The following is a 10,882-nucleotide window of genomic DNA, read 5'->3' on the forward strand; positions in this document are numbered from 1 at the left end:
GCAGGATATACAGTTCACCATCTCCGGCCAGGAACATGGGAACTGCTTCTGCCAGGAGTCTCACTGGCACCAACAGGCCAAAGGACAGATGCAGTACTACTCCCCGATGGTGACTGCTGTCTTGTGGATCAGCATCCCTGACGGGACTGGCCAGGACCATGTGCCCATGGCCTGCTCCGGTGTGGTGTGGACAGCACTTTCCCTTCGGTAGTGCTGGTGATACTGCCACTACGGGAGTGTGAATGTGCATGACCACATGAGATCTTAGCTGATCTTGTCACTGACCTACATCCACATGGCAACACCCTACTCCCACCACATGCTCAAGCACAGACATTGCATGGTTGTGCATTGACAATATCTCACCCCACTGTCTATCCATGACATCGGCAAAATGACGTATGGCATCACAAATGCTGTGGAGGTCATCATGCATGGCAGGAAGCACTGCATTCATGATCTTGAGCATCTGTGTGGTGTTGCTGTCAGTACGCACCTGTGCCTCCATGACGGACCATAACATGCATCTGGTGACACCTGCTTTGACACTTGTGACAGAAGCTTGATGGGCAGCCATCCTCTGTTGATCACCCCTGTCCATCTGCCTGTGTGTGACCTTGCATGCTCTCTGGCTATGGCTAGTGCCTACATTCACACTTGCCATAGTCACCATGCTAGCCTGTTCCATGCCACCACCCTCCAACTGTCCATTATCTGTGGCTGCTGGGGACTGGGTATGTGTGGCCATAATGACTGTGTGCATGGACATTTTGTAAGTGGGATATCAATCAATGGCACAGGTTCAGCCCCTGACAACCCCACCTGTGCCTCACTATGACCATCATCATCATCATCATCATCATCATCAGAGTCTGCTAAGACATTGACATCAGATTGTGAGGGGGAGAGACACTAATCCCCATGTTCACCTGCGAGGGGAAGTAATACCCTACAGTCTAATGGTTGCTGATGCGCGCGCGCACGCGCACACATACACACACACACACACACACACACACACACACACACACACTCCTTGTAAAGTCTGGCACAGCTTTGCTGCCTATGGGCTCTTCAGGTCATACTTTAGAGTAGTTCTGACTGCCACAATCCATCTCTTTAACAGCTACTGTAAGGTCCTCAACAAAGGGTGACAAATCCTACTGAGTGATGGGCCTATTAGCAGAATGGTAAGTGTGACAAAGACCAAGGCCATTGGAGTGAGGTATACAGTGTCACCAAGTGCATATACAAATACTGTAAGAGCTGACTTACTGCTATACAGACCAGACACAATGACAAGGTTTAATGATATGTGATAATAACTAATGAAGGAACAAGAGAATATTCCAGCAATGCAGTACCTACTCGCAGTACCTACTCATTCAGACTCACAGGGATTCATTTCAGACAACACTGCAGGACAGTGTGCAATACATACAGTAAACATGTAAAGTACTAGGTGCATAGGTTCATAAGATGATACTAGGCTATTGGCCCAGATGACCTCATAAGCCTGGTCCAGACTTTCCTCCATGTCCCTTCAAAGCCATCACCTGTTTTCCCTGTCCAGCTGGGACATACACCGGATCCGGGGTGACTTTTCTGTTTCCCATGCAGTCATCCAGCTTCTTCTTCAAGAGGGCTATAGAGATACTCTGCTAGACATGGGGAAGGAGTGTATTTTACAGATAGTGTATTGTGTGGGACACTGCACTATCCCACCAACAAGTACTATTGATGTCACAGACCAGGTGAGGGACTTGCGTATGGGTTATCTGAGTGGGGTTTGTCTTATGGATATGCAGAAATGCCATCAAGGCTGGTTTAGAAATGGCCTTGTATGCCAAACACATGTCATTTATGATCATTCTGCATGAGACTGAGGACATGGACAGGGCTTTCAGCCTATCTGTATAGGTTAGGCGTTGCAGACCCTGGATTTGCCTGGTCAGAAACCTCTGTGATCTCTACAACTGCTGCAATTTCTTGGCATGGTACATTCCAAAGGAGCCATTGTACTCGGTAATGTGTCTGGTAAGGGTGGAGTACAGGGATGTTGTGGCCTCCTGGTTCCTGGATGACATACCCGTATTTGTGAGGTGGGCCATTGCAGACAGCCTTCTGTACAATCGTGCCAATGTGGTGGGAAACTGTCAGGTTGCTACCAACCTTGGTGCTCAAATCACATCACACCTGATTGCATGCTCAGTACATTGTTATTACTGTCATAAGTGGTGTGGATGACATCTACCACAACAGGGAAAATGATACATCTCCTGGCATTCAGTTTGAGGCAATGCTTCTGGCACCAATCATTAATTTGGGTAAGGGTCTCTTGGAGGATACTTACATCAGTATGGGAATATAAGACAGTGGCCAGCTTGCAGACATTTGTATACCTGGTCAGCCACAGACCACTGCTTTAGTCTTGCACCTAAGAAACATATATGTCAAACAGTAGAGACCCCCAAACTGATCCTTGGGGTACACTGCTAGAGGTGGCTTCCACTACTTTGACCAAGTGGGTACTATCATTAAGCCAGTTAGCTACCCATCTGGTAACATACAGGTTGATGACTAGCTGTGTAGGCTTATGCATCTTAGCTGCCTGGGGATTATTGTCAGAGGTTTGGGGTAGGTGAAGGTAGGAAGTGTGCACCATCTTCCCCTCGTCCTTGTGTTTGTTGACCACTTCAAAGAAGTCAACCAGGTTTAACAGGCCTGATCTCCCTTTGTGGGCTCAAGCATTTTGAGGTTCGATGTCCCTGTTTATAAGGTCTTTGATAATGCCTTCCATCCCCTTGCAAATCAGGCTAGTTAGGCGGAGGTGTATATGATTGGCTGGGTCAGTGGATTGTGTAGAGAGATGATAGTAGCTGTCTTCTGTGCAGATGGGATGACACTGGTGCTTAGGCTTTGGTTGCCTACAGTGTGTAATGGAGCTGAGAGCTCATGTCTGAGTTTGTGTAGGATGCAGCCAGCGATGGTATCAGGCCACATGAAGACTTCAGTTTGTTGCCTTTGAAAGGGCATTATGGACCTGCTTCCTGATGATGAGGGGGAGCAGGTGCTATGCATGTCCATATGTACTGATGGGGACAGGGGGCTGATGTTTACACTTAACTTGTCTGCAACAGGTTGGCTATATCTATGCTGTATGTGTATGTGGTATTACTGACCACCACTACAGAACAGATTTGAGTTTTGCCTCTGGGATTGCAGACATAAGTGAGGAAGGCCTTGGGATTGGCCTTGATGGATGTGTCCAATTTGCACTCAAAGTTAGCCTTAGGGTAATTTACCTGTGACCTTATTTGCTTCTTCAGACAAAGGTGACATTGCTTCCAATTTGGAACCTGCTCCTTCTTGGTCCTGTCCAGCAATTATTTCCACCAATTATGGAATTTGTGTATTGCTGCTGTCTACTACAGAGGTTTATCCTACCTTGAGGGAGATGATTTTGTGCTCTCAGGTATTGCCGAGTCCATACAGCTTTGTAGGAGCTCACATAGTATTGTGGTGTAGGATTGGACACTACTGCTAGTTCCAGCTGTTGGGACAGTGGCTGTAAAGCTACTTATACCTGGTCTGAGGAGATTTATAGTCAGTTTTGGAAAGTGTTTTTTGTTTGTCAGGGGAGATGGTGTCCTCAAAAGTGATGGCTATTTGGTCAGATCTTACTAAGGAGAATGACACTGTAGGAGTGCTACAGTGGCTACTCATGTTGGTTAGGATCAGGTACAGGATATTTCCACCTGTCATAGGGGTGTTGATCAGCTAATCCAATGCATTGGCACTGACAAAGCAGAGGAATCTCTGTGCATTCATGTTCAGGTAGAATAGGTTGTACACACTATGGTTGGGTAGTTAAAGTCACCCATGAGCTGGGTAAAGAGATGAATCTTGACAGATTCAAGTAAGTCCAGATAGGTGTAGTCATGGTTGGAGGTCTGTAGCTAGCTATGATTTGAGTAGGTGTTTTGTCAACAGTTAACTGCACTTGGGATGTCTCCCATGTGTCATACTGTTTGGCCAGCCTGGAGGTGTGTATGTGTATAATAATGTTTAAAACTCCACCTCCTTTGGCTTTGTAGCCCTCCATTCAGGGTCTAAAAGTATGGTAGGATGAGTAACCTGGCATGGTTAGTGTGCTCTCCAGCTGCAAACAAGGTTTCAGTGACTGCACAAATGTCAACATCCTCCAGGACAAGGTACACTTGCAATGACATTAATCTCATACTAAGACTCCTAGCTCCTGTTAGAGCAAGACATCTGGACAAAGGCACACATCAATGGGTGGCAAAGGCCAAAAAATAGTGACACTTTATTAATCTAGCTGTAACACATGTAGTTGCTATCACAGACGGTTCCGCATTCACAGGAATACTCTGCAGGATATGACATCTGACATTCAAATGTATGCTATTATGTTATGACTTCAGTCTTTACTGGGTTGCCAGTGATTTGCTAGACAATACACAACTGTATGAGGCATTGCCTACAAATATGAGGCAAACATGTGGTCAGTCTGCAAAACTCTGCACAGTTGAAAGGTATGAGCTTAGTTTATAACATACAGTTCAACACACACTTCTGAGACAGTTGTTTACTATGCACATGCCTTATATAGGTCTCTTATATTTGTAAGACAAGCATATGTATCATAGTAGCATTCACAGGTGATATATGAATATTTACATCCCAGGTAGCTGGCCTAGCAGTGCCACAGTCAGTACTGGACAACAGACACTCAAGTAGTAATCATATGTGACTTGACCTTTGCTGGAGTGGCTCAGGGGCCGGAGCTGTGATATATATCACTGCAGACAGGGCCAACAGGAATGGCCATAGGTGGTGGACAGCAACATGTGAGTCCAGCAAGTCTTGTTGAGACCTTTCGTTTAACTTACTATTTCACATTATTACATCCCCCATTCTGCATTCCATTACATGCTTAATTGATTGGCATACCTGTTATAGTGCTGAAGAGTTTTCTCAGAATAATGCAAATGTTTTGGTTTGTGTAGTTGCAGTCTGTCTTTATGTAGAAGGGTTCAGACCTGTTTTCCATAGGCAGTAGCTTGCCATTTGTAGGTAATGCTCATAAGCAAGTGATGGCCTGTGCAACAATTGGCATCTCCCACTTGCTAATTGCATCAAGAGCAGTTGTGTTGTATTTCCATTAGCCAATGCCATAGCAACACAGTGCTATAATTAAGTCCTTCATGTGGGCCTTGCCCCTTTTCCTTGCCTGTGAGGAAGGAGGTTTGGGGGCTACAGCTTCACAGAAGGTAGGTGGAAATACCTCTTAGAACAAGAAATGTGGAGAAAGCCCAACAAAATGGGGGCAAAGTTCCAGAATTAGGTATAGATTGTAAGTAAGTATTGCTGTTATACACATAGAAGATTGTTAGATTAACAGGGTTTGCCTGGACATGCATTTTCTGCATGACTTGATGTCTGACAGTGATATATCTATGACATACCTCTCAACTGTCCAGATTTCTGCAGAATGACCAGAGGTTTGCCTCTTATGTTTGGTCTGTTCCTCAGACAATTTCTGTTTTTGAGAAATCAGTAGGATAATGTGAGGACTGAAGTCAGTAAATGTTGACATCCATTTGTGTTTCAGACTTCATATCATTCAGAGAAGTTATGTTACAACAAACCCTGTAACACCAGCAACTGCTTCAGTTTGTAACACCATTGTGTGAGATATGTCCCTCTTTTCACCCCCCTGTCCCCCAAGTATGTCAGGCTTTGTCCAGATGTCTTGCAGTAAGAGGTTCAGAGGTATGGTATATCATTATTTAGTGACTTCACTGCTGATATCAGCCCAGTGATTTAGCAGACTCTCAGAAGTGTTATAAGGCAGTGGCCATAAATATGGTCTCACACTCTGGACATTCTGTGGAAATCTGTAGAGTTCAGAGTTCTGGCCATTGTTACCAGACTGTCAAGATTGTGTAGAAGTGTAGTGTGTAAATGTTTGTTGGGCTGCGTAGGGAGAGGGGAAGATGTGAGCATCATAGATCCTTTTCTATCTGATTGTGCATGCTGCTACAGCTGCTGGTGGTCTATCAGCTGTATATGTTTGTAGGGGCAGACTGAGAAATGTATTGTAACACCTCAGGATTCCCAGTACACTGTGACTTGGGGCAGTATATGTCAGTGTTGTGTGTGACTGGCAATCAGCATATGTTTGTTCAAACAGTCGTTATACTCCAGAGTTCAGTTGCAGAACTGGTATGCTGCTGTGAATGTGCAAATGGTCGTGGGTGGACAATTTCTCACTGATGTCTGCATTTCCCTACAGTTACATCCCTGTAGTGCATCATATATTTGCAAATGCATGAGTAATTCCCCAGAGCTGATTTGGTGTAGTGTTGTGTTGGTCTGATTGTAGTTCAGAAGGTGCTGGGTGAAATTGTTGGCAGCTGTCAGTGTTTTTTCCCTTCTGTTACATGACTGCAGCCATACCTCTCCACTGTCCAGATTTCTATACACTGTCTAGATGCATGGCTCATATTTTTGGTCTATTCCCCACAACAGTTGTGGGTTTCTGACAAATCACTGGGATGATGTGAGCATTGACATTACTAAATGATGACAATCATTCATGTTTCATTCCTGAAATCTATCAGAAAATATATGTTAAAACAAACTGTGATACTCTAGCAAACTTCTACGCTTATAATAGCCATATTTTAAATATGTCACTATTGTTTGCCCTTTATCCCCCTCACTTTGTCAGGCTTTTTGCAGATGTCTTGCAGTAAGGGGTTGAGTATATATACATATATATGGGAACACGTCACAACGTCAAAATCCTGAAAGATCGAATTTCATATGGCCAAGACCATATGATTGAATTTTTGGAATCCCGACATTGTGAATGGAGATCTGCATACAACACAGAATGGGAGATTTCCCTTTTCCTCACTGTAGTACAATCTCAGAGTTAGAATATTTAAGTAGTAGGGGTGTAGGGGGGCTTGCCCCCGTACAGAAACATTTAAATTGTTTTTTTTGTTTTGGATTTGTTTTGGAATTTCAATATTCTGAAACATCAATCATATGGTCTCGATCATATGAAATTCGATGTTTTAGATTTTTGAGATTCTGAAGTGAATCCATATATATATATATATATATATATATATATATATATATATGTATATACAGTACTAATTCCACAGGTTTTTACCTAATGTTGGATGACCATCCTGCATGTTATAGTCACTTAAGTAGTTATGATTCTCACAGCTTATGTGGAGTAGGGGTAGCTGCTGTGACTGGAGTGCATAGGGTCCTGTATTTAAGGCTTGCCAGGGCTGCATATTTTTCCCTTATGTTAAATGACTGTAGTGCATTATATGTTGTAAAAGCATTGGAAGTTTTTACAGTCCAGAAGGTGTAGAGGTATATTGCTGTGATTGTAATGCACAGGGTTCTGTATTCAAGACTTGGTAGTTATGACTTTTTTTTCATTAATGTTAAATGACCATAATTCATGATATGCTTGTAAAAGCATTACAAGCCTTCACAGTTCAGATGGTGCAGTGATGCATTGCTGTGACTGTTATGCACAGTGTCCTGGGTTTGAGACTTGACAGCGCTGATTATTTTGTTGCTGGGCAGAACAAGGGATGATGGAGACAGAATGATTAAAGCACTTGTAAGCAGTTGCAGGTGGGTTTGTGTAGTTTTGCATGAAGCTAAGCAAAGCTAGGAGATGGTTAAGTCCTCTTAGCTTCATTTAGCGGCGCTTATTCCTGCTTACAACCATGCTAGTTTTCAATAAAGAAAAGAACAAAAGAGTGATAGGAAAGTGGTGAAATGGTGGCAAGCAGGGGTAAAACTTTAGGAAAAGCAGCTAGGGATGTGCAGAACGGGTGTAGGAAAGGTCCATAGGTGTACATTTCTTCTGTACAACCGCTGTGATTGATGTGGAAAATTTGGAATTTACAGCCTCACAGGCAACATACATTTGTAGAGTAATTTGGGTGTAGATTGATTTACACCACTGGACATGGCAAAATATAGAGCTATGTATGGGGCAATGATTTTTTGTGGGACAGATGCCCCTTTTTTTTTTTAAGGTGAGTGATAGGTTGCATGTGCAGACAGACAAGACACACAAAAATGTAGACAAGGGTGGTATATGATGCATGAGGGGGGTAAGCACCTTGGACGGGGAGGGTGGTTGAGAATCAGAGGCCCATGAGCCCCCAGATGGATACAGTGGGACTGAGGCCTCACCCATGGGCAGTCACCACTGCACCTTCATGTCCCCGAAGGTGGCTGTGCTGGGGGCTGGACAACAGGGGCAGCCTGCCCCTCGAGGTGCACCAAGCAGCCCTCCATCTGGCACAGCCTTCCATACAACTTGGAGTGAATGACTCTTCACACCATACCCCAGAACATGTTGCGGGTAACGGGCTTCTGTCCACCCTGCGCCTGGGGGGGGGGGGCAGATCGGCCACTGACGAGGTTCCACCCAAAGATGGCGCAGGACCAGTGGAGGAGGATGCTCCAGGTTTGGTCCCAGACATGCTGGGGCCTGGTGCCACTTCCAGATGAGGTGGGACAGGTAGATCTACCAGGATCTGACTTCTAAATGTGCTATGGTTTTCAGTCAGACTCAGGAGTAAAGGCATGCATACTTCTGCTCCAACTTGCAAAATGGCTTAGTAGAGATAACCTTAATAAAACCAGTGATGCATCATATGCAAGGAACCTTGAAGTTTATCTATGTGTAAGTAAACTGTCCATTAGAAATAACAATGCATAACAGTATAACAATATTCATATGTCTAACCCTTTTATTCTAAATATACATTTTGAAGCTTGAAAGTTTTGTTTCTTACATGTACATTCCATGTAAAGTTAAAATCACTTCTCGTAGTCACAGGCTTGATTCATTTACATCCTTTTATCACACATGTCAATTTTGAACCTTTGAACTTATCAGAGACCTGGATCATCAGCAAACAGATTGAGAAGCAGTCTGGAAGCAAAACAAGTATGAATCAATTTTTTTTACTTAACTGAAGCATTCTTTGGTTTAAAACTCATAATTAAGTACCAACTTATTCACCTGGCCTGTGAAAGAAATGTGTTAAAAGAAAAAAAACAGAAACATGATCACTAATACGTTAAAACTGTTTTTCATTACATTATCTAGATCTAGTGATTATTTAACCCTATAATGCACAAAATGAACAAAATCAAATAAAATTATCTTATACAGAGTTTAAAACTGTTCATTACATTATCTAGATCTAGTGATTATTTAACCCTATAATGCACAAAATGAACAAAATCAAATAAAATTATCTTATACAGAGTTTAAAACTGTTCATTACATTATCTAGATCTAGTGTTTATTTAACCTTATAGTGCACAAAATGAACAAAATCAAATAAAATTATCTTATACAGAGTTTAAAACTGTTCATTACATTATCTAGATCTAGTGTTTATTTAACCTTATAGTGCACAAAATGAACAAAATCAAATAAAATTATCTTATACAGAGTTTAAAACTGTTCATTACATTATCTAGATCTAGTGTTTATTTAACCTTATAGTGCACAAAATGAACAAAATCAAATAAAATTATCTTATACAGAGTTTAAAACTGTTCATTACATTATCTAGATCTAGTGTTTATTTAACCTTATAGTGCACAAAATGAACAAAATCAAATAAAATTATCTTATACAGAGTTTAAAACTGTTCATTACATTATCTAGATCTAGTGTTTATTTAACCTTATAGTGCACAAAATGAACAAAATCAAATAAAATTATCTTATACAGAGTTTAAAACTGTTCATTACATTATCTAGATCTAGTGTTTATTTAACCTTATAGTGCACAAAATGAACAAAATCAAATAAAATTAACTTATACAGAGTTAAAGTTTTCAGTCCTTATAGGTTATAACTTGTTAATATTCTAACAAAACAAACATGCATTTTAGTATTTAACAATACAAGTATGCATTTAGCTCAAATTATATATATTTAAATCGTTAATTATATCTGAAGTAAAATGAACTATTAATATCCCCATTCATCTGATATGCCTATATTTAAAGTATATTGACATACTTACATTTGGTTTGAAGCATATAGGCTTAAATAAATCCTAGCTAACTATGAATTAATTCAGACCATAGAAGTGCAAAACATATGGTTGAGAATGTTATGCTTACAAATTATATTTGTGGTAAAAACAATGAGTTTAACAAAATTAATGGTAATGAAGGTTATGGCTTTGTAATTATTGAAAAAAAAACAGGTAATACTGAATTAGAGGTGGGAGAGTCATCAGATCTGACCAGAAATGGTAGACTAGTAATTGATGATTCAGTTATTAAAGAAACTGATACTCACATTTACAGAAAGGATAGTGAACAGTGAATGGCATAATCCTTGCCAGGATCAAGAATAGAAGATGTGAGTAGATTCTATGAGTAGGAAATTATGCAGTTGAGTTTCACCTGGGGAAACCACCTTTGTGATCTTGCTATTCCCCCTGCCAGGTAAATATAAAAAATGGCACAATGGTGCAGTGGTTAACATTGTTGCCTCACAGCAAGAGGTTCTCCGGATTGATTCTTGGCTGGGGTTCCTTCTGTGTGGAGTCTGTATGTCCTCCCTGCATTTGAGTGTTTTTTTTCCAGATGCTCCGGTTCCATCCCACGTTCAAAGACATACATCTGGAGTGTTTTTCCATGGGCCTCTGCAGAAAATTGGCTTATTCCAAGTCAGACGTTTCTGGTAAACAAATGGAAAATAAAAAAATATGTTAGGACTCCAAAACACAAAGAAGTATGGAGCTGTTTTTATTCATGATAGAATAAATAATGTA

General features: G+C 41.4%; 1 pseudogene; it reads right to left on the bottom strand.

Annotated features, from left to right (window-relative positions):
- Nucleotides 1-10,458: 10,458 nt before the first annotated feature.
- On the bottom strand, nucleotides 10,459-10,561 carry LOC122802070 (annotated as a pseudogene).
- Nucleotides 10,562-10,882: the final 321 nt, after the last annotated feature.

The sequence above is a fragment of the Protopterus annectens genome, chromosome 1.part0 (genome assembly GCF_019279795.1).
Source record: "Protopterus annectens isolate FY-2018-M chromosome 1.part0, PAN1.0, whole genome shotgun sequence".
NCBI classification, from domain to species: Eukaryota; Metazoa; Chordata; order Ceratodontiformes; family Protopteridae; genus Protopterus; species Protopterus annectens.